The 25,941-nt window shown below is 39.1% G+C and overlaps 3 non-coding genes across 3 annotated transcripts; all 3 read left to right on the forward strand.

The window, feature by feature from the left end:
- Positions 1 to 11,468: 11,468 nt before the first annotated feature.
- Positions 11,469 to 11,541, forward strand: Trnat-ugu. The gene has a single exon. It is a non-coding gene; the product is annotated as a tRNA-Thr (tRNA).
- Positions 11,542 to 12,271: 730 nt separating this feature from the next.
- Positions 12,272 to 12,344, forward strand: Trnat-ugu. Its single transcript has one exon. It is a non-coding gene; the product is annotated as a tRNA-Thr (tRNA).
- A 694-nt stretch (positions 12,345 to 13,038) lies between these two features.
- Positions 13,039 to 13,111, forward strand: Trnat-ugu. Its single transcript has one exon. It is a non-coding gene; the product is annotated as a tRNA-Thr (tRNA).
- Positions 13,112 to 25,941: the final 12,830 nt, after the last annotated feature.

Genomic DNA, 25,941 nt, shown 5'->3' on the forward strand with positions numbered 1-25,941 from the left:
ACAATACATCTGTGAAGAACACAATCTGTCATGTAACTTATCCCTCAAGGATTTCATCAAAGTATGAATGCCTTTACCCACTCTCTCAGTCTTTTGACTTCAAATTTTTTGTAAATTTTCCAGAACATATTTGCCTTTATGACACCATGCAGTCTGTAAAAATGAGCCCATCTGGGGGTTCTAGAATAAACTTTTCAAGATATTTTGAAAAATTTTGTATCTGGTCAGTGGCATAAAGTCCATCCAGAAAATTTTTTTTGTCACGATTCTCAACAAAAAACGCTCTCTCACATATTCAAACTTTCATTTTTATACAAACCTCAACTGTTATGTCTTTTTATTTTACCTTATTTAAATTTTGTCTCCAAGCACGATGTCAGCTACTGAGGAACTCGTAAGGATCAAGGGAGATAGTAGGGAGGAGGGTGGTTGGGAGCTGGCAGCTGCTAGGAGGATAGGAAGAACGAGAACGTGATCTGACAGTTTTATCATCAACACCAAAAACAGGTATCTACCACTGCCAGAGTTACGTAGAGAAGAGCCTCAGGTAGAATGAGGAGCAGGAAATATGCAGCACACTTCAATTGAGGACAAGAAACCTAGGAATGAACTAAGTGTTAGGAAGAAGAAAGTGCTGCTGCTAGGTAGTAGCCATGGGCGAGGTGTAGGCCCTCAATTACAGCAAAGTTTAGGGGCAGTGTACCAGGCCCCAGTATCTTCAAGCTAAATGCATGGCTAAGTCATGTGATAGAGGACCTAGGGTCATTATGTAAGGACTTTACAAAAGAGCTCCATGTGGTGGTAGTGGGTGAGGTAGGAAACAGTTTGGACAGGGAAGGAGCATATGAAATAGACGGTGACCTGGACAAGATAGTTTCCCTGACTCATGGCACAAATGTACACTTTGTTGAGCTGTTCTGGCGTGAAGATCGACCACACCTTGATGGTGCTGTGAGGCAAATCAGTGTAGGGTTAGCAATGGCTTTGAGGGCAACCAACTTTGCTCATGTTTCTCCGGCGCCCGTTGGGACTATCAACAGATTGGGTTTCACTAGGCATGGCCTACACCTGAACAGGACTGGGAAGGGAAGATTGGTACAGCTGATTCATGAAAGTATAGGGGGTGGATCTTGGGCCACGCATGGTCAAATACCCGTTATGGGTAGGAAAATAAGTCTTTTTTTTTTTAGGATAAATCTAGACAACAAGTTCCCCTGCCTAAAGAGTATCGCCAGCAGTTTAAAAAATACTGAAACAATCACTCACTAGAGAGATTTTAAGACTCCAAATATCACACACACCAGGTGTCACATAGAAAAACAAACCATTGGAAAGAGTAACATGGGGCATTTCACAGACTTAACAACTTGCACAGGCAGTACGCTAACTGCGGCTCCTGGCTTAGCTGGGAGACATACACGCCCATCCGCTACGGGGTCTCGAAGCTACCTGCTCGGTTGTTACAACCGCTAATCTTACCTGCGTGCACAAAAGACCTAGGAGATCCACTTATGCGCGTAGGTTGCGAGGTCTCCAGACAGGCAGTAGACTATACGGACAATCCGACCTGCTCAGTCTGAAAGCTGCCACTAGATGACAGTTGGAGTAAGTAGCAGAGTCCAAACATACTCCCACTCTAAAAAGAGTTCTCATTTTACAAATAACCATAATTTTAACAAACATCAAAACCAAAACAAGGAAAACAATAAAAATATGACTAGGCACAATATCAATGCACATAAAACATTAATACACTAATATCTGGGATGCCCACACCCCCAAAACACGACTGTCACATTGCATGTGAAACACTATGGGTACTAACATGTAGGACACAAAACAAAGAATTAATATCATACTGCATAAAAACATGAAAATCAGTAGTAACAGCAGTTAGTCCACAAGAAACATCCACAGCTTCCCAAGCTGATCTTATGAATTACGAGGTTGTTCCAGTAAATGGAAATTTGCCAGTGGCCCTGCATCATATACCACTACACAGATCTGAGGGAACACTTAATTGATATACTGCTTAGGCAGGGGACACAATTTTTCTATAGGCATCTTAATCTGCCCATTAGCAGTTTTTTCCATCACCACACACACACACACACACACACACACACACACACTCACTTATCAGGACCGGGAAATGACACCCAGCCCCCACACCAAAGGAGGCAAGTTATCCTCCTTGACCAGCACATGATCGCCAATCTGGGGTTGCCATGCTGCTTCCGATGTCCATTGTCTGCATTGCTGCAGATCATGTATGTATTCTGTGGACCACCTCTTCCAAAAGAACTGATGCAACTGCTGTACAAGTTGCCATCTGCGCAACCTGTTAGCAGGGATCTCAAGGACAGAAGGTTTAGGATGAGCACAAAGGGGCTGTCCAATTAGGAAATGATCACGAGTGAGAGCAGCAGGAGAATCTAGGTCATCAGAGATAAGACAATGGCCTCGAACTCAAGCATGCTTCTATCTGGATTAACACAGTAGTCAGTTCTTCAAACGTCAGTATGGCATTTTTGATGATGTGTTTGAGATGCGACTTCATTCATTTGATTCCTGCCTCCCAGAGTCCACCAAAGTGAGGGGCACAAGGTGGAGTGAACCTCCAACTTATTCCCTCTGAGGTCGAAAAATTCACCACACCTTCAACAGTAGCATCATTAGAGAAAAAAGTTTAAGCTCATTGTCTGCACCTACAAATGTGGTGCCATTGTCACTGTACATGTGAGAAGGTTTCCCCTTTTTGCAATGAATCTCCTGAGGGCAGCCAAAAATAAACTTGCTACCAAGTCACTAACTAATTCTAAGTCGATGGCCTTGGTTGCCATGCGAAATGAATAAAGCAATATAATAAGCCTTGGTGGTAACTTTACTCCGTCTTCCACCGTGCTTTACAGCAATAGGGCCTGCATACTCTACTCCACAGTGCTGGAATGGATGAGACTGGTTTACTCTAGCTGCACGTAGCCATGAGTTGAACTGCTGTCTTGGACTTAAGCCTAAAGCATTTTAAACATTTCCTGGTAACTCCTTTGACTGTGTTACGCCCATTTCGGATAAAAAGACCTCATACATAACATAGCCAATAAAAGTTGTGACCCAGTGTGCAACAGATTTTCATGTTCATCTATTATGAGAATTTTTGTCAAATGATGATTAGGCGGTACAATAATAGGATGACGCTTATCATATGGTACACCAGCATTCATTAATCTCCCTCCCACTTGTAAAATACCTTCGGCATCAACAAATGGGTGCAAATCCCTTAATTTGCTATTATGTGGTATAGGGCAACTGGCCTTCAACAAAGCGATCTCATTACCATATTCACTACGTTGAGCTGCGTCAAATGCCCTTTTGATAGTGTTGTGGCATTCATGTGGAGCGAGTGGGCCAGATATCCTGTCTGAGTGCTGAAGCCTAGTGTTATTAGCAAACCTCAGTGCATAGACCAAAACTCTTAAGTTTTTTTGAATGACTAGTATTTACACAGCAGTTCCTCATCAAGTTTCATGACTGACGCCAAGGATACTTGTGCACACCTTCTGTTGGGCGCATCTTCTACACTAAGTGGATTGCAGGTGTTGCAGTCGAGGTCGCAAGAGGATAGCCATGACAGGCCAGACCACCACTGAACAAGTGAACTCAAGGCAATTGGATTAATACCACTTGGTAAGTGGTCAGCAGGATTATCCGCTGATTTGACATGTCTCCAGTTGGTAACTGAACTCAGTTCCTGGATTTCAGAGACTCTGTTGGCAACAAAGATTTTCCAGTGGCAAGTACTACGCTGCAGCCAACAGAACTATTGTGGAGTCCATCCACAAATGGATGTCGCCACTATCTATTATGTCTAAGGCATTGGTTACCTTGTGAATGAGTTGAGGAAGAAGCAGAGCACCACATAATTCTAGTCATGGAAGAGACCGTTGTTTTACAGGAGCAACCCGAGATTTGGCTGCAGCCAATGAGACCAACACACTGTTGTTGGGAAGAACACATCTGACATACACACATGCACCATATGCCAACTGTGAAGAATCACAAAAACCATGAATTTAATATACTGGGGGGCAAGGAATGCTCTTCCTGTTAATCAAAATACCATTTAGGGAAGGCAGTTGCACACAAACAAGATTCCATTCATCAGTGAGGTCGGATGGAAGAATTTCATCCCAATCAAGGCTTAGTTGCCACAAGCGCTGCAAGAACAATTTACATCTTATGACTGCTGGACCTAGAAGCCCCAGCGGGTCGTAGATTGATGCTGTTGTAGGCAGAATGTGTCAGAGGCAGGCTGCCATAATATCACTCACGTTTTTATGGCTTGTTCACCAGTAAGATGACAATGCAAAGATGTTTCTCTGTCCTGCACAGGATTTTTTTCCACGACCTTGATACTATTTGAACACCATTTCTTCAGTGTGGCCGACTGTAGGTAAGGCCAACAAAGCCTTAGCATGTGTGGTTGCAATATTTTTGGGTTATTATACCTCTGTGTAATAAGTCCCCAGGCTATCGATAGGTTTCCTGCCGTGGCAGGTATGTGTTTCACATCACAAAGACGAATTAAGGTAATTAAGTTTTTGAACATCATCAATCGAATTGTTATTCATAATGAGATTCAAAAATGTATCCTTGTATGATGACCACTTAAGGTAGTTACCTTCAAAATTTGGCAAGTTAATAGCGGGTAGTTTCAAAGAACTGACACTGCCTGACGGATTCGAGCCCAAAGGCTGCGAAAGCTGGGTGAACCTCTTCACTGAACCCTTGATAGTGGATTCAACAAAGTCCCACGAATCCTCGAATTCTGCCCTATCCTTACTATGATCTTCCGATTCGTCTTCAGTTGCCAGCCGTGTCTGAGACGACTGAAAATCAGTCTGAATCCGAGTCAATGACTTAATTTTGATTCCAACATTTCGATGCTGGCACTGTCTGCAGACTGCACAAAGCTCGCTAAACGCGCGAGAGCGCCCTTTGCTAAACATCTCTGCGTAACTAATTTTGTTTTCTCTGAGGGCTCCATTTTAGGACCGGGAAGATGATAGCAGGAAGCCAACAGTTGCACTTAGCAGGTTGCAGCGGCAATACGAGGCAGTACGGACTGGAACAGCAGAGGTGTCACGGGCACGGACAGCTGGCAGGCATTGCCGTCTCCGACGGCGCGAAGTTTCGGCGGGAGCAGGACGTGACGTCACCGATGATGCTGGCACCGACGCGTTTGAATTAGAGACTCATTAAACGTTCACAAATATGTTTCCGACCACCGTTGTTAAGGCTGTTATTGTCGTAGTCCCGAACTGATAAAGTGCGCAGGTCACACGTGGTTTTTTAAAAGTTCACAAATACCGGAAAATAAATCCGCGCGAACGTAAATTCCGCGTGATCACTGTATTCGGCCCGGAAGACCAAAAAATGTAAGCGCGAGCTCTTCCTCCCGTGGTGGCATATTGGAGTGTGAGTGTATAGTGCGAGAGTGTATAGTGCGAGAGTGTATAGTGCGAGAGTGTATAGTGCGAGAGTGTATAGTGCGAGAGTGTATAGTGCGAGAGTGTATAGTGCGAGAGTGTATAGTGCGAGAGTGTATAGTGCGAGAGGACTCACTGCCCTTTTGTTTCCACTCACACGAACTGGACGGAACAAGTTGTCTGGTATAAGTGTTTATTAGAATAAACTTTACAACTTGCACAGGCAGCGCGCCAGCTGCGGCTCCTGGCTTAGCTGGGAGACCTACACGCCCGTCCGCTACGGGATCTCGAAGCTACCTGCTCGGCCGTTACAACCGCTAATCTTACCTGCGCGCACAAAGGACCTGGGAGATCCACTTCTGCACGTAGGTTGCTACAAGTTGGTTTGAGGCGCGCACAAAGGACCTGGGAGATCCACTTCTGCGCATAGGTTGCAAGAGGTTCGCTTGAGCAGTTACCAGACAGCGCCAGACAACAGGCCGTACTGCGCATGCGCAGCTACGATGACGTCAGCAGCCCGTGCTTGGTGCTTGCTCTGCTCATACGCTTTTCTGTGTGGAACATATCTCACCCAGATAAAGGACGCTAATAAGGAAGCAGTTCTTGGCATAATATCATTTCAAAATTAGACTCCACAGCTCAAAGTACCATAACATTTTGCTATGGGGTGACTTTAACAGTCTTTTTAATTCGTACTCTGCAATATTATTGTGTAACATTATGTGTAGCATTACCAATCAGGTTTACATCTACAGAGCACTGCAAAAAGCTAGTAGGATGGAATACAAATTTCTTGCAAAATAAATAAATAAATGAAAGTTTCTTGTGTAGCTTACACCAGAATAAAGGACCATAAATTTCATGACTATTTCAAAATGCGTAAAAATTAACAAAGAAACTGTACAACTGACAGTTTATACTCTACTCTAGGAATAAATATAAACCCATGTGGGGAGTTAAAACGATAAAACACGGTATGCTGCCAGTCTACAATTTAGCATAGAATGGCAATCTATAAATTTAAGATGAAAACACAAATTAAGAAATAACTTCAGGCCTAGAAGAAGTACTAGACAAGTGCCTTGTGATCGAAAAACACCGTTTCACAGAAGACAGATTTGTAGAATTCTGCTCCAGCTGTCAATATATTTGAAACAAAGTATTTAGTTCAAAACTAGTGACCAAATTTGCCTACTGGTCAGCTTCAAGTCAATGTTTACATATGTTCGTACGTATATAGCATTAAGAGATCTCAGAGTGACATAAAAGGAACATAACATCAGAGACTACTCCAGCAGCGCCGGAGATTCATAAACCATACTAAAATGCTTCATTCCGCTCTAACTGCACATTTATATGTTCAGATGCACTCTGAAGTACCTGATATTAAGCTTTTCTATGACCAGTCTCAGGACTGAAGACCACAACAACAACATGTGGTTTTCGTGATACCGATTTTCTTGGAGGTCCAGTACTGTATTCTCATGTTTGGTTCTTTATTATAGTATGTCATTCGTCACAGAAAATGAAAATTTGGACTTGAAATAGAACGAAGTCGAAAGTAACCAATAGTGAGGAACGAAACACTTCGTTTCAAATAAACTAACTGCCTCAGCGGAAAAAAAATTAATAGAAGCAAATTTTTCAACAAAATAGACAGAAATAGCTTCATTAAAACATTAATGGTTGATTGCTAATAACGTGGAAATAATATAAAATCAGAAAATTGAAACTACTAACTTATTTTGGTCTTTCATGATTATGAGAATGTATATTAATTCACTTGATGGCTCCCGGCCACAGAAATCTGTTTTGTTTTCATTTGACATGAGAGCCATAAACGAAGAGACCAGCAATATCACGAAAAATATACACGGGTCACGTGGAGGACACCTCCCCCCCCCCCCCGTTAACTATAAGTCAGCTTGCTCCGCGCATGCACGAATCTGGCAGCTTGGGCGCGCCGGAAAAAATTTTCCGGGTAGCATCTGGCTACTTGCTGCTACTGCTCATACGGCAAACAGCCAGGCTTCAAGTAGCCAGATGTGGGAGGAAGGCACTGCTCATTCGCGAATTCAGCTCTGCGCATGCGCACGAGCCCGCTGGCAATTGTTCAAACAAACCTAAGGTCTCCCGACAGGGAGCAGACTATACTGGACAATCTGACCAGCCCAGTTTGAAAGCTGCCACTAGATGACGGTTGGCGTGAATAGCAGAGTCCAAACAACAATCCTCCATTAAAACATGCAATCAATAAAAAATAAAATACAACTATTACAAGCTGAGCTCCAATCTTTGAACTGCATGGTAGTTTGTGTTACTGAGCAATGGTGTAGACACACAGAAATCCAACGTGTAGTATTATGTATGAAAGGGCAGACTCTTACTGCAGAAATGCTTCAAGGGGTATGGAATCATGCATTTATATTAGAAAAGGAACACAGTTCAGTTAGGACATGACCTCAGCACAGTAAGTGAAGACAAACACTTTGAAATATCAGCGATTTAATTAGCCAAGAAATCAATCATTCTGTGTGTGTGTATAGATCTCACAGTAGTAGTGTGGATACGCTTTTCAATAAATTAACAGAAGTTCTAGATAAAGTCTCAAGTACAAAGGTCAACATAATTCTGTGTGGGGACATTAACATCAATACTAATATCATAAATGAATCCAGCAGCACTCAAATATCCTTCAAAGTTTTGACATGTCCCTTTTGGTCAATAGTGCAACAAAGGTTACCACAATGACTGCATCAGGAATTGAGCATATGGCCACAAATATGTACAGGGCAAATTGTCATGTAGCTGTAAACGATTTTGGCCTATCAGACCATCTCTGTCAAATAACAAGAGGAAAATAAGGCATCGAATCGTTCCCTAAACTACAAGCCTACAAACGACATCTATCAGAAATCACAATAAAATATTTTTCAGTAGAGCTAGCAAAACGAAACTGGCATCAAGTGTTCAAGGAAACCAACGTGAAAATGAAATTCTCTAAATTCTCCAAATTATTTAAACTGAACCTCGTAAAGGCATTTCCAAAAGCATGCATGCCTGTATCAACATCTCACAAAAACAGATGGATAACAGCAGGTATTAAGAAGTCCTCCCAAACACTTAAGTAATTCAGTTCCATGACAAAGGGTCACAATGATCCAGAATCCTTAAATTTCTATCATAGATCAAAAAGAACTATAGGAAGGTGCTGATTGCTGCAAAAAGTGATTTAATGAAAAAATATATTATGCAGAGAATAAAAGCAAAGTAGTCTGGGATGTTATAAAAAAAGGAAACAGGGAGTGGCAAACAAATGCAGAATAACATACTGCTAAGGGTGGTGGACAAAGTAATAAATGAGCCACAACACTTTTCAAACTATAAAAACGAGCATATTTCAAGTATTGCAGAGAAGTTACAGCAAAGATTCCCCAAAACAAATGTACCATCTGTAAATAATGTTGCACTAAATACAATGATGTTACTTCCAACCACAAAGAATAAAGTCAATAAAACTGTTCAAAAACTAAAAAATTAAAAGTCAGTAGACTTAGATGAAGTATCAGTGTGTGTACTGAAACAATGCATAGAGATTATACAAGGCCCTTTAACAAATACAATAAATGAATCCTCTAACTTCAGGGACATTTCCAGAGCAGTTAAATCAGGCAATAGTTGTACCTTTGCGTAAGAAAGGTAATGCAGAAGACATAGAAAATTACCAGCCCATTTCCCTGCTGTCACCATTCTCAAAGAAAAGACAAATTAATGAATTATCTGAATAAATACAATCTAAGCAAATCACAGTTTGGTTTCTGAAGTGGCAAAAATAATGAGTCAGCCACAATAGAATTAACGAAAGTTGTACTTCATGCTCTTGCCGAAGATGAGTGTGTCACAGGCATATTTTTGGATCTTCCTAATGCCTTTGATACAGTCGACTACAAGATTGTATTAAATAAATTAGAAGCATTAAGAATAAGACAGGTAGCTAATGACCGGTTTAGATCATACCTAGCAGATAGGGTACATAGAGTAGAGGTAACACATACTTCAAATAATTCTAAACACTTACTAAAACACTTATCAGAACCAAAATACATTAATATAGGGGTTCCACAAGGCACCATATTAGGACCAATACTATACCTGATATACATGAATGACTTTCCGAGTAGTGTTACTCATGTTGAAAAAATTCTCTTAGCTGATGACAGCAATATTATAGTCACTGAGATAACAAGAGAACTCCTTGCTGAGAAAGGAAATGAAATTCAAGGAAGTTTATGATTCGTCAATAAGCTATAAAGTGACATTGTCCATAAAGAAAACTAAGCCAAGCATTTCAGTTTGAAGAGGAAAAATGACAATGTTAAATTAAATTTAGATGGCACCTCTATAGACTGTAAGAAACGCAAAATTTCTAGAAATGAATATTGTGTCTGAGCTGAAGTTGTGTGAACACACAAAGGTACTTGCAAACAGAATGTCATCAGCATGTTATGCCCTTAGTATCCTATTATCAGTGTGTAACTTTCAGTGTCTTTTAGTTACATACTGTTCATATGTACATTCAGTTCTTAGCTATGGCATTCTTTTTGGGGGAAATTCACAAAATATGAGCACAATTGTGTAACTCCAGAAAAGATCTGTAAGAATAATAACTAAAAATACTAGTCGAGCTCACTGTAAAGATCTGTTCAAAACACTGGGAATTTTAACTGTTCAATGTGAATACATTTTCCAGTCAATTGTACACATCAAAAATAACATTGGTAATTACTGCACAAACAGTTCTGCCCATGACCATGGAACAACAGCTAGACTCGATTTACATTTACCAAGAAATAATAAACATTGAAGTCAAAACAGCATTTTCTACCAAGGAATACTTAGATAAAAGGGTGTAGGTGTTTGATAAAAGCAAGTTATACAAATAAATCGTAATAGTGATTATAAAACACCCAACATTCCACATAACATCTTCACACTATTTTTTTCCTTCTTTTTTTTCTTTTCTAGAAAATCTTACCCCCAAGCTATGCATAGCACAATACTAACACCTCTTCCTCTTTCTGAGCTCAACATCTCACTCATTGTAAAGGGATGCCAATTTAGTTTTTCACGATAGCAAATGGGAAGTTGCTGCACAGAAAATGACCTAGAGATAACCAATGTGTGTGTGTTTTTGCGTTTGTAATGAGTGAAGTGTTATGAAACAATGTGTGTATAGTGTGTGCAGTGACTGATAGTGAGATATGAGTGAACCGTGTGGCACTACATTACTGAATAAGTTATTTATAAAAAAAAAGTATTGCCTACTAGGAGTAAATCTAATGATTGTCTCAACTAGAAGTCTGTAAATGTAGGTGCATACGAATTGGCTTATTTTAAATTGGTCTAAACTTGTAAATACTTTTACATGTACTATATCCTTGTAAAAAGCGATATAGGTTGAATAAAGCTGCTGCTGCTGCTTCTACTACTACTACTACTACTACTACTACGATGAAGTTTATTATTTGTGGTGTATGATTGCAATGAGAGCCAAACATTGTAAAGACCTTCTGCCATGTCAGATCTAAACAGTTTGGTATTTAACTCAGAATATAGGGAGGAAATTATTGTCTCATAGCACAGGTCTGTAATTATTGTACCAGTTCAGTTCGAATCTACATGAAAGCACCTCACAACTGTACCCCATTTTCGCTTTAAGCTTACGTTTTGACAGACTCAAATACTCCGTGATTTAAGACATTCAGCCCACATTCTTCACACAGTTCATCTTGCGTGAAAGTAAAAGGAAATTTACTTGGAAAATAATCCTACTCACATCGCAACTCGCAATTTTTGTCCCGCAACTTCTGTTACAAATGTAGATAGCGCCTGTGTAGGCAGTTGTGACGTCGCTCTCATCCAAAGCTGTTCGTTCGTCTGCGGTATTACACAGCATAAGAATGCAGGTACCCCACAGAAGCCTCCATAGCTCAGTTGGCAGAGCATTGGTCTTGTAAACCAAGTGTCGGGAGTTCGAGTCTCTCTGGGGGCACACATTTTTACGTCTTTTTTCATCCGCCATGAACATTGACGTGCAGTAGCATGAATCGCCGTTGGTCCGTGGCTTTTCTGAACTGCGATTTTGTGCCGAGTCGAAGTACTGGGCTACGTCTCTCACCAATCTTTGAAGTATAGAGTGCAGAATGTTGTATTTGTGGTTGCGAATTATATGACCATTCGTGACTATCTGGCAATCGTATCCTTCACATACCTTGATACGCTTACATTTCAAATGTCTCCAGATTCTTACCTAATGTCCTACATAGAGTAGGATAATGAACACGCAACGCCGGAGTAATTGAGTGCGAAGCGTAATACTGATGTCCCAGTTACTGAGAACTTTCCTAAAAAGAACTTCCGGCTTCAGTTCTGCACCAAATTTCTTGAGAGAAGTTCCAAACGTCGTCGATTTCACACCCCAAATATTTATATTATCATTACGAAGTGTAAGAGTGCCCTGAATTTCATCTCCATTTCTGCTGATAACCATTTTATCTCCTAGACTTTTAAACGTATCATCATAGTACTGCTCTCCTCAGTAACAGTGTTTAGTAGTAGTTGCAGATCTTCCAGCCTGCTTGCAAGTAAGACAGTGTCATCAGTATGTCTGATGTGACAAATTTAGACAGCGCTTGTGTAGGCAGTTGTGATGTTACGCCCACCCAAAGCAGTTCGTTGTTCTGGGCTATTACACAGCTTAAGATTGTTGATTTTTCGCAGAAGCCTCTATAGCTCAGTTGGCAGAGCATTGGTCTTGTAAACCAAGGGTCGGGAGTTCGAGTCTCTCTGGGGGCATACATTTTTTGTCTTTTTTCATCCTCCATGAACATTGGCGTGCAGCAGCATGAATCGCTGTTGGTCCGTGGCTTTTCTGAACAGTGATTCTGTGCTGAGTCGAACTACTGGACTACGACTCCCATCGATCTGTCTTTGGAGTATTAAGTGCAGAATGTTGTATTTGTTGTTGCGCATTGTATGACCATTCTGGCCATGATATCTTCACATACTTTGATATGCTTAAATTTCAAATGCCTCCAGATTCTTACCTAATGTTGAGGTACGTGTTGATGACTCAACTCCATTGAGTACGATAATGAACACGCAATGCCGAAGTTATCGAGTGCGAAGTGAGAAATGAGAAGAGAGAACTTTTCTGGAAAGAAAAAATTTCTTGAGAGAAGTCCCAATTGTCGTTGATTTCATTACGAAGTGTACGAGTGCCCCGAATTTCATTTCCATTTCTGCTGACACCAATTTTATCTTCTTGACTTTTAATCGTAACATCATAGTACTGCTCTCCTCAGTAACAGTGTTTAGTAGTAGTTGCAGACCTTCCAGCCTGCTTCCAAGTAAGACAGTGTCATCAGCATGTCTAATGTTGCTACAAATTTACACAGCGCTTGGGTAGGCAGTTTTGACGCCGCGCTCATCCAAAGCAGTTCGTTGTTCTGCGGTATTACACAGCTTAAGAATATTTGTATTTGTAGACGCCTCTATAGCTCAGTTGGCAGAGCATTGGTCTTGTAAACCAAGTGTCGGGAGTTCGAGTCTCTCTGGGGGCATACATTTTTTTGTCTTTTTTCATCTACGTCCAGTAGCATGAATCGTCGTTGGTAACCTGCACTCCTTGATACATGGTAATCTCTTGTTTGGTGAAAGAGTGTGTTTTAGCCTAGGTGTAAAAAGTTTATATATATTCATCTGATGCATCACAGATTAGGGGATACACATGGATAACATTCAGCAGAATGGGTTTCACATTGAATTGCAAGAAAATGACCCTAGCGGACAGACGTGCGAATTTCTTGACTGTTGCATTGACAGCCGGGTGTGCTTTGAACTCCACTCCAACGGAATAGTGTGACTCGTTGTTGCCTGCATGTACTTGATAACGAATAACGTTACATTTTCTCAAATTAGGCCAGCGCATCTCATTGATTCCAAGAATGTTAGTTTTGAGTTTTTCCATCTCTGTTATGGGATTGTGAGTGTTTTTTTCTGCTTTGAAATAAGCTGCGGTCATTCCAAGTCGCTATCCTCCTTATGACTACCCTGCAGAGTCTGAACACCTCAAGTCCACTGGAGGGCTGCCTAGGACTGGGGGCCTTGGTTATAAATTTTCCAGTCATGCTAAGGATTTCTCTTGTACTTGCGAGGTGGTTTCGGACAGCCATCCTCGCACAATTTTGAGACCGCTTACGCCAATATCGCTACGTTTTGAAATGTGTGTCTCATCACTATATCAGGCGATACCTAGACTGGCGCCGATGTGCACCATTAACGAATCTGCTGTTCTCCGTCATTGTAGATTCCAGTGACATTTCCTCCATTATGGAACCACATCCCTGAAGAGAAGACTAGAAAATGAAACACACCCTCCGGCCTCACAACCTAATACTGTCGGCGTTGAAAAAGAAAGAGTTGGTCAAGAGAGGCCAATAGGAAAGGAAACAGAAGTAGTCCAACATAGTAAGTGGAAGCGATGTCAAACTTAGCCCATGTGATTGCCGCCCACATACTACCAAGGAGGGAGCCCCTTAGGGTGACTTCTCTGCGTCTTTTCTTTTACCTGCTGGACCAATCTGGAATGGGTGAAACTTACCAGGGGCATAGCTCCCGCCAGCACAACTCTGCGAATCACTGAGGCACAGAAATCTCCACATCGTGTTGAAAGGTGGTAGTAATCTGGCCATCTTGATTTAGGTTTTCCTTGGTTTCCCTCATACTTCAGGCAAGTAGTGGGATGGTTCCTACTATAGCCCAGCGTCCGACTACCTATCCTTGTCAAACTAATCGGTAAGTATGTAACTGACTGTCCATAAGAATTACGTTCTTTCTGCTGTTATTAAGTTGTAATACCGAAACATGTATAGTACCCAGATGATCTACAGATGAATAAAACTACAACAAAAACTACTACTATTACTACTACTACTACTACTACTACTACTACTACTACTACTACTACACATGCTGCTGTCGGTAGACGCTTTGTCACCACGACTTAACTGCTTCCGGAGTTTTCATCACAGCTCGAGAAATCTATGGTTCTGCCAGTGCCACCTAGAAACAAGGCCGTGACACTGTCTTTGGAGTCGCTCGTGACTTAAGCACTACGGGTCATAACAAACACAAAGGCACATGTGCTGTCTTGGTTGTTTCGCCTGTAGCCGTAGTGATTTGAATGAGTGGACCTGTGTCAAAAACTTGAATAGTGTGTATTTTCTTTTAATTAATGAAGTGCCAGTTTTGAAAGTTCTGTGTTATGTTACAGTTAACGCAAATCTCACTCTCACTGTCCATGTCAATGATTTACAGCTTGGTCAAATAGGGAACATGAAGTTTCCAGTAACTGTTCGTACCACAACACAGTTTGAAAATTTGTTAGTAAAGGAAAATTCTCAGGCAAACACATTTAGCCCTTAGACATGCCACTCTTGCATTGGTGAATCTGGCAAGGTATTGGTTCAATGAGAAAAAGAGGCAATACTTTTTAGCAGGCAAGGTTCAAACTGATGACCTGGAAAGCAGGTTTGGTAAATTTCGTCAGATGAGTGGTAGTAATTACCATGTGTCAATTAGACAGATCTTTGAGACAGAAAGTAAACTGAGGGTACGAAGCTATGTATCATTAATATTAAAGTCCCAGAAAAAATGGGTGGTGTTGTAATTTCCAAGGATGATATTTTTTCTAATGAAACATATAAATGACCTTCCAAAAGTGACATATAATGAAGAGTTAAATGTAATTGTGGAAAATATTGATGTACAGGAATTAGATTGGGATGTGTGGTCTGTACTTCATTACATAAGTGGTTACTGCTCATATGCGGTCATTAAGAAACTGAAATGTGATTATTGTAAAATGTATCTGACAGGAGATGATGAGAATGTGAAAGATAACAGAAATCATTTAACAACTGTGACCAGTAGAGTTGGTCTCTGCTATCCTAGTCAGTATGTTATAATATGTGTAGCATGTGTATATGTTACTGCACAGAAACTACTTACAGAAGAAGAAGAAGAAGAAGAAGAATTATTTCTTCAGGAAAGTGTCAAAGAAACGTATCATTTTGTGTATGTCACAGCAACTTGCCTGATGACATATTTGTTGGGTTTGCTTGCACTGCAAATCACTCTGTACATGAAATCATTGACAATATACTTCGTGCTGCTGTCAATATTCTTTTGAATAATTATACAAAGAGGGTCAATGACGCTGTAAATACAAATAATGTTACAACCCTCAAGAGAAAGAGAAAAATGGACTGAAAATTTGGCTCTGTTTATTTTCTTGTGCTTTTAGATAATAAACAAATATGGTAACTGCGTAAACATAAATACTAATTCATTGTTTATGGAATTCCCAAACCTTTCCTTGATTTCCGTAAACAGATATTTATACAGATAATTCTTGATTTCACTTAACTTCAAATTACTTAAGTTCAAAGGTGATTTTACGAAGAAAAGTTTATCGTAAAAAAATAAGGAAACATTATTTAAAGTATTAGAATTTCTTTTTATTTTAGATAAATGAATTATTTGATAAACGTAAAGTCCAATATACACTTGGAGCTACAAGTATCTCTCGATTCGTAGCGTAGTGGTATGACTCTTACGCTGACGTCACACACGCAGTGTAGCGGCTTTGTTCCTAGGTGGCACTGGTTCAGCTCGATCGCCCCACGAACTAGCGACTTTTGTTGGTACTATGTCTACGACGTGTCTTAGTGGTTTAATATATACTGTGGATTTTAATAATACAAATAACTGTGAAACACGGATGGCAATATCTTGTTGAGAGCAGGTCGCTTATAACAACACTGATTAGTAAATACATAACAAATCGCAACCACCAGTCAATACATCTCTCGAGTTTTCGCTCGTCACGCGATCTAGTAACGTCTGTTGGTACTATCATCACGACGGGTCCTCCCGCGGCAACTTACTCTCGCGAAAGCAATTACAGGGAATTTAATACGATTTATTTCATTTCTTAGGGATTTAATACTTGATTCGCTTTTTTCTTCTTTCGTCTGAATGTCATCGTCTTGTTTTCAACCTGATTAAAATCTCTTAACGTTTTTAAGGGTGTTTCTAAAATGTCAACAGGGCCCGAAGTATTCATTTTTAACTCACTTGGTAAATCAATACAGAAGCTCATAACCAAATAAAATATTGCACTGTGCTCAGAGTCAAGCAATATTTTTCGAATATTTTTCGCCTTAGACTGTTAGCTTCGCTAAAGAATCAGCATGAATGTTTGCACATCTATATATACCAGTCACAGTTATGAGGACTCGCTGAAAATTCTTGCAAATACAACATATTTTACGGAGGTAGGATTTAGTGCTATTTCCTCATGTGTTTTATGAAATTGTGGAATCTGAAGCAGAGTTATAGGTTGTCAAGGTTTGTTCATTTCTTCTAGCGTAACCCTCTCATTGGCGCCGCGCAATTCAGATGTTGCGTGATTGTTTGATCAGGTACAATACTGTGTCAAGAGCTGTGGCGTATCGGGAAATCTGGTAGCCGTTAAAATGCGAATATCATTTACCTGGCCCTACAACCACAAAGTTTAAACACACACACACACACACACACACACACACACACACACACACACACAGTGAAAGTGAAGTGTTTAAGTGAAATGTGCTGTCAGACGCCAGAAAAACTGAAATTCTGGCGTACGTTGGACAAGACCTAATTCCAGAACGACACATATGTGATAATAGGGACCAGATTTTCATGTGCATGCATATTTTTTTCTGTTATTTGGGAAGTATGCTCTTTGGATAACATGTTAGAATCACTTCTTTTCTTACGTTTTGGGTATGATTTCATAGTGTTTATAAATACATATTTTGCCTGTTTTGTGGGTAAGCATAGTGTTTTACAAAATTGTTAATTGCACTGCATATTTTGCGCGTTTTTTCATTAAAATACTAATGCTTTAAAAAATATAGACATTCTAAATTGTATGTTCACTTATTCGGTTGTTGTGAAAGTTGATGTTTATGTATTAATGATTTTCCTTTCTTCCCGATTCGCTGCTCGGAGTTAAAAGTTCGCACTTGGTCACGTGGTACGTGTCCTTGGTTGAGGGACTTCCCCGGCCTCCCTGTGGCGTTGCGTCTCCACGGTTTTTAAGGGATTAGTCGGAACTGTGACAGAGCTGCGTGCAACGTAATACCGAGCAACAGTTTTAACATTATTATTTAATTTGTATACAATGTTTTTAAATGTTTCGTTTCATAGTATTCATCACATTTAAATGTGACGAATGGCTCATTTTCGTAGTCTTCCTATCTTCCGTTGACTCCATGGTATGTCTTTTTCATATTTGTCGTGAACGGAGAATACTTGTTAGCGACATGGTGATGTGTTTTATGTTCTTCACAACGAAGTGCGATGTCAAAAGTGAAAAAAAAGTAATCAGTGCAGATTGCAACAGTATAAGTGTGAGTTCGATGAGGAGATTATACTACAGATGGCAAAATACTTTATTGCCGCGTGTATGAAAAAGCAGTTTAGTGAAAAAGTTTTCAAGTCGTTCAGCTTGTGGAGACCAATAACCACACAGAGAACGTAAAACGTAAATCCACGGAAAGTGCTCCTGTCCAAATGTTTTTTTAGGCGAATGTTTTAACAGTAAGTAATTTTTCGCAATTTTTTTTGATTTGTGCAAAGCTTTTTTCTCGACAGTTACACTGTGGATATTAACTAATCCTGTTATGCGACATTTCAGTGAGAAGCATGAAGAATGTAGTGTCAGACGAATTCACTGTATGTAAAAATTAAGCACAGTAGTGCAACGATTAAACAACTAAGAAAATGAGGGATTCGATTCAAAATAGTTTAATGAGTGTCAATCGACGAAACACTGAGGGACAGTTTATTTTATAATATTGTAATTTGGTCTCTTGACGAAAATGTGCTGTCTATTCCGTATCTACTTGCAATAGAGCAGATTCAAATCACAAACAGCTCCACAGTTGCCTCATTTTTTTATTCGTTAGCAAAGCTGGTACGGCTCTCAAAGTTCTACCGTATTTACCGAAGTGTAAGAAAGCTCCTTTTCTTTTAAGAGGCTTCCAGAGAAAATTTATTTTCCAACATATTCCAACTAGTCAAAAATTACAAACTTTTACTGACGTCAGGTATCCCACTAAAACGTTACCATTATACCTATTCTAAATTTACGCCATTATTGGTTATCTATGTTTTGATAATACAAGCGAAAAATAAACAAACAAAAAGTAATTGCTTACATGAATATTTGTCTTCACTGCCTCTTTTGTTTAGCCTGTCGTCTGTGGTACCACTATTCTTAATCATTATCGTCATCCTAAGCAGGGCGGCTGTGAAACTTAGACCTTCGTTGTCACAAATATTTGGTCGTTTCTTCCGTATGTGTTGCCGTTTTTATAAAACGCGTAACGGATTTCGCTTCTATACCCATGTGAGAATGTTACAATGTACATTATTTTGCTACAAAAACATACCATATGCCCGTCGCTCTCTCATTGGCATTTTAGAACCCGCAGCTGACCCCCGCCCTCCCCCTCCTTTTTTTGTTTGTGTGATGCCTCATGGTGAGCGTCGACAACATTGATGCACGAAACACGGACGTACGCCACTGGTCCCAGTCTAGATTTTTAGCGTCTCCTGCAGAAATGAATGCTATTTGGAGTATCTGTCCAATTTAGAAGTCAATTCGATTCCTAGCACAAATGGATTCAGGCAAACTGCAGGTTAAACATGGTAGATATACATAAAAATGCAAGTACACAGTACAGATTCCCAGTGTTGGCAGCATGACGAAATTTGCTGCCCGCTCACCTCTCTCCTCCTTTCACTCATAGTTTTCAGCTAAGCTTGTGCCATTGTTCCCCCTCCAAGACTTCGGCAGTGCTGTGCTTAAGCAACAGCGAAACACGAACTGCTGCAACTTCTATGGTGCAGGTCATAGGTAACAACAGCAGCAAACACATAAATAGAAGGTCGCAATCACGACTCATTCCAAGTATCGAACTTTCTCTCGCACCGCGATCTAGTGCACTTTGTTGGTACTACTCCACATGGGTCCTTCTGTAATTTATCTTCGCGACAACAATTGCAGTCAGTTTAACGTGATTTGTTTAGTTTCTTAAATTCTGGGTTAATTTTCTTTCTCGTTTAACCTGAAGATCACCATTTCGTTCTGTCACTGATTAAAATCTGGTAACGTTTTCCCCAATATTCTAATACAGAAACGGTTTTCGAATTTTCATTTGCAACGCACTTCGTAAATCATTTGTTTCTCATAACCAAATAAATTAATGACTTGGGTTCAGAATCATGTAATGGTTTTTAAGGGACAAGATTTTCGCCTTTGAATGTTATCTTTAGATAGAAAGCAGTATAAATGTATTTATACAGTATCCGTACACGTGTCAGAACTCTGGGTGAAAACGTATAAGAAAAAAAAAACAACTTTCTGAGTTGATACTTTTTCATGCTATTTACTACAGAGTTTCACTGAATTCTCAATTTTTTCAGTAGATCATTAGATTGTTGTAGTGCCTAATTCATGGTTTCTATTCTGTAGCAGCAGCAGCAGCTTTATTTATCCGTAGATCTCTTTTTACAAGGGTATAGGATATGTCAAAGTATTTACAAATTTAGATCAACTTAAAATAAGCTAATTCGTATACACATATATTTACAGACTTCTAGTTAGAGACCATCATTAGATTTATTTCTGGTATACAATACTTTTTTTTTTTTCAAATAACTTATTAAACAATGGAATGCCACACTATTCACTCATATCACACTATCAGTCACAGCACACACTATACACACATTGTTTCATAACACCCCCCCCCCCCTCCCACACCCCACCCTACCCACCCCCAACCCCCCCCCCCTCCACACACACACACACACACACACACACACACACACACACACACACACACACACACACACCAAGTGAAGGTGTTATGTGGAATGTTGGATATTTTATAATCATTATTATTATTATTATTTACTTTTAAAACATTTTTTATCAAACCCCTACTCTGTTTTAGCTAAGTAATCCTTCAATGTATAAAATGTATTGCATAACAGGTACTTTTTAGCTGCCTTTTTATATAAGTGAATTTTTGCAATTTCTGTAATCTCTTTTGGTAATTTATTGTACAGTTTTATTCCTTGGTAGAAAATACTGTTCTGAGTTTTATGTTTATTATTTTTTGGTAAATTTAAGTTGAGTCTAGCTGTTGTTATATGGTCATGGGCAGAACTGTTTGTGCAGTAATTATCAATGTTATTTTTGATGTGTACTAGTGGCTGGTAAATGTATTGATACGGAGAAGTTAAAATTCCCAGTGTTTTGAACAGATCTTTAAAATTTGCTCGACTAGTGTTTTTGGATATTACTCATGGATTTTTTCTGGAGTTATACAATTGTCTTCATATTTTCTGCATTTCCCCCAAAAAGAATGTCGTAGCTAAGAATTGAGTGTACATATGAACAGCATGTAACTAAAGGACACTGAATGTTATACACTGATGATCGGAATCGAAGGGCATAACATCATGATGACATTCTGTTTGCAAGTACCTTTGTGTGGTCACACCACTTCAACTGAGAATCAATACTCATTTCTAGAAATTTTGCATTTGTTACACAGTCTATGGAGGTGCCATCTATGTTTAATTTAACATTGTCATTTTTCCTCTTCAAACTGAAATTCATGGCATAGTTTTCTTTATGTTCACTGTCACTTTATTGCTAATTGAGCAATCAAACTTCCTTGAGAGTTTCATTTGCTTTCTCAGTGACTATAATATTGCTGTCATCAGCTAAGAGAATTTTTTCACCACGAGTAACACTACTGGGAAAGACATTTATGTAGATCAGGAACAGTATTAGTCGTAATATGTTATCTTGTGGATAGTAAATGTTAGATCTATTTGAAATGTGTGTTATCTCTACTCTTTGTACCCTGTCTGCTAGGTATGATCTAAACCAGTCATTAGCTATATCTCTTATTCCTAAAGCTTCTAATTTATTTAATAGTATCTTGTGGTTGACTGTATCAAAGTCATTAGGAAGATCCAAAAATATACCTGTGACACACTCATCTTCGTCAAGAGCATGAAGTAATTCTACTATGGCTGACTCCGTATTTTTGCCGGTTCAGAAACCAAACTGTGATTTGCTTAAGATTGTATTTATTTGAGTAATTCATTAATCTGGGTCAATCCAAATGAAGTGGTCCAATAAAAATTAAGTTGAAACTTCCTGGCAGATTAAAACTGTGTGCTGGACTGAAACTCGAACTCGGGACCTTTGCCTTTCCCAGGCAAGTGCTCTACCAACTGAGCTACCCAAGTTGGTAGAGCACTTGCCCGCGAAGGGCAAAGGTCCCGAGTTCGAGTCTCGGTCCGGCACACAGTTTTAATCTGCCAGGAAGTTTCATATCATTGCACACTCCGCTGCGGAGTGGAAATCTCATCCTGGAAACATCCCTCAGGCTGTGGCTAAGCCATGTCTCCGTGATATCATTTCTTTCAGGAGTGCTAGTTCTGCAAGGTTCACAGGAGAGCTTCTGGTAAGTTTGGAAAGTAGGAGAGGAGGTACTGGCAGAAGTAAAGTTGTGAGGACGGGGAGTGAGTTGTGCTTGGGTAGCTCAGATGGTAGAGCACTTGCCCGCGAATGGCAAAGGTCCAGAGTTCGAGTCTCGGTCTGGCACACAGTTTTAATCTGAAAGGAAGTTTCATATCAGCTCACACACCGCTGCAGAGTGGAAATCTCATTCTGGAAAAATTAAGTTGGTTGCTTGACCATTTTTAAATATTTTAATTTTTTATATGCGATTACCCCATAATTTTGAAGTTAAAAAAAGTCTTAAAAAATTTTTTACCTTTCACCTTTACTGAATGGCGGCCATTTTCGTTTGTAAGTCAACAATGTTTCAGTTTAGAGACGTTAGCAAAAATATGAATATCTCTGCACTGGGTTAAGTTACAACATTGCAATTGACACGATTGTTTTTAGAAAAGTGTCCTCTTCAACACTGTGTATTACACAAATTACCCTAAATTGAAAAATAGCCACTCAAAATGACCTCAAAAGTTTGGTATGCAAATTTTCAAAAATCCCATTTTTAGGACCTAAAATAGCAAACAAGGAGTGATTTATGAGTATTTTTTTCCTGTAGTTACATATCATGCACTACTAGAGGAAGCTACATGCACATATAGAGGAAGAACACTTACAAATGTTTGCTTAATTTTTTTATGAATTTTTGCAAACTTTCGTTGTTTGGAGTTAGTTATCTCAAGTGGGACTGAATATAAAAACATAATTTTTGCACAGTTTGTGCACCTGTATGATAGCAATGTACTGTAAAAATTTCAAATATCTAACTGAACAAAGATTTGAATTTTTGAAAGTGAGGAGATAATTCACATTACTCTACAACTGATCTTATGGCTGTTGCCTATTCATGTGTGACATTGACGGGATATAACCAGTTATTATTGAAGTAAGGTATTGAATTATATACAAAAAGTGGAAACATCACTTAAATTAACATTTATACAGGGTGTTACAAAAAGGTACAGCCAAACTTTCAGGAAACATTCCTCACACACAAATAAAGAAAAGATGTTATGTGGACATGTGTCCGGAAACGCTTAATTTCCATGTTAGAGCTCATTTTAGTTTCGTTAGTATGTACTGTACTTCCTCAATTCACCGCCATGATTTCATACAGGATACTCTACCTGTGCTGCTAGAACATGTGGCTTTACAAGTACGACACATGTGGTTCATGCACAATGGAGCTCCTGTACATTTCAGTCTAAGTGTTTGTACACTTCTCAACAACAGATTCGGTGACCGATGGATTCGTAGAGGCGGATCAATTCCATGGCCTCCACACTCTCCTGACCTCAACCCTCTTGACTTTCATTTATGGGGGCATTTGAAAGCTCTTGTCTACACAACCCCGGTACCAAATGTAGAGACTCTTCGTGCTCGTATTGTGGACGGCTGTGATACAATACGCCATTCTCCAGGGCTGCATCAGGGATTCCATGCGACGGAGGGTGGATGCATGTATCCTCACTAACGGAGGACATTTTGAACATTTCCTGTAACAAAGTGTTTGAAGTCACGCTGGTACGTTCTGTTGCTGTGTGTTTCCATTCCACGATTAATGTGATTTGAAGAGAAGTAATAAAATGATCTCTAACATTGAAAGTAAGCGTTTCCGGACACATGTCCACATAACATATTTTCTTTCTTTGCGTGTGAGGAATGTTTCCTGAAAGTTTGGCTGTACCTTTTTGTAACACGCTGTCTTATTTTGACATACTTGAAATAAATATTTTCAATAAACATCCTTCGATATGCGACTGTTCCTAAACCTTATTTCTTCATACAGTTTCTGTGATATAGAATAAGACCTCCCAGTTGCTGTGGTAAGTTCAAGCACTGAAAGTTTCCTTAAAACATTTTTCATTGGTATCCAAACTATGTCACTAGTAGATTTCTTGAATGATGTTCTTGGACCAGCAAGGTGGTAAAATTGCACATAAACATCATTGTTTTTCAAAATTATTCTTTAAACCACTGGAAGCCACCACTGTCCATCATACACACATGCCACTATGCCATTCAATGTTAAAGACATATGTAATTTTACTGACACAATGTTTCTCATAAATTTCAGTTTCTAATGTTACATAGCAAACTAAGTTTTCTGCAATGTCAAGGAATTTGTGGAATTGCCTTGTTACTTTTATTGCTATACAGTTTTCAAATCTGGTTTGAAGTGTTGTTTTCATATGCAGAATCACTTCTTCTTTCTTGATCAGAAAATCCATAATGAATTTAATATTATCCTTGCAAAAGACATAGATGTCCTGTACTGTGAGAATTTGGTCTGTGGTTGGTCTTTGTAGGCTGGCTTTACTTATTTCACATTTTGTTGTACCTCCTACTCCATCACATGCATTTTTACCATGGCAAGATGCAAAAAAGTGCCATTCAGCCTCCAACCCAAAGCCTGCTTTGTGGTTGCTCAGATTTGAAAAATACTTTTTGTTCTTATACTGACTAACACTTCCATTTGGAAAGTACAACAGCTTCTCAACCTTGGAAAAATTTTGTTTTATGTAATTTATTACATACTTTTGAAACACATGTACAGCCAAAGTGTTGTGCTCCAAGTAATCACTTAGAATGCACATTGAAGAACTGCAAACTGCATCTTTCTCATTTTTAAAGTAGAGAATAAATTGATGCACTGTTGCCTGAATCAAAAATGTAAAATTTTCTGCAAAATCAGCTATCACTATGCATTCAGTTTCATGAATTTACTTTGAATTTTAGAAACATATTGTTGACTTGTTTTTGTAAGTTATCAATTAAATATTCCAAGTACTCTTCCTGAGATTTAACCACTGTTATCATTTCTGCCCTGTCAGTTATGACTCACTGGTTGAAGGTAATACTGTCTGGCATTTCCTCATCATATTCCTGAAACAATTCAATAATGGTTTCCTTACCAGGACATTTATTACACAAACTCATCATGCAGCCATAACTAAGTGTCACAGACCATTAAATCTATTAACTCTTTGTAGTAAAGATCACAGTTTTGCACCCACAATCATCAGTTTGACATTTTGATAATATAAACAAACACATACAGAGTGTGTCCCTGAGGATCCAGCCAAAATGCACCACTTAGGACGGAGGTCACAAAATTTTGACCTTCAAATTTTGCATTCAGGATAAGTATTTTTGAAAGCTACATAAAGTTCATTTAAATTTGACAGCACTAGTCATTTGTGCTTTGTTACTTTAACTCCATTTATAACAACTCTTTTTGCTATCTTTGCAACCTGGGCACATTCTACTGTTTTTATCATCTTCATAAAACTGCTGGGTCTTTTTAATTGTTTCTTCACTTATACCTACCCCTTTCTTCTTTCCTAAAACTGGAAGAATGCCTTGCTCTTTCACTAATTTTTGGGTTAGTTTAACCAACTGATGAGAAACATTTAATTCATGAACTATATTTTTCTTGGCCATGAGTCAGGGAGCAAACTTAAAATTTTAACTTTTTCCTCTTTAGATGTCACTGAACATTTAATTTCTCTATTAGCTTCGATATTCAATGCCAGACGATGCTGGTGGTGGGTTTCTTCTTCTTTAGAAAAATGTTGATATATGTATTATTAAAGCATGATTCCAAGTCTTTTCTAATTTTGTCTGAAATTTGTTGTACCTTATTTTCAATAGCTGCTTTTCTTTTTCTGCTACTTAATTTTATTATTTTCGAAGCAGGAGATATGTCTAACTTATGACAAGCAAAATCCAATA

Source organism: Schistocerca americana, unplaced genomic scaffold (genome assembly GCF_021461395.2).
Source record: "Schistocerca americana isolate TAMUIC-IGC-003095 unplaced genomic scaffold, iqSchAmer2.1 HiC_scaffold_15, whole genome shotgun sequence".
NCBI classification, from domain to species: Eukaryota; Metazoa; Arthropoda; class Insecta; order Orthoptera; family Acrididae; genus Schistocerca; species Schistocerca americana.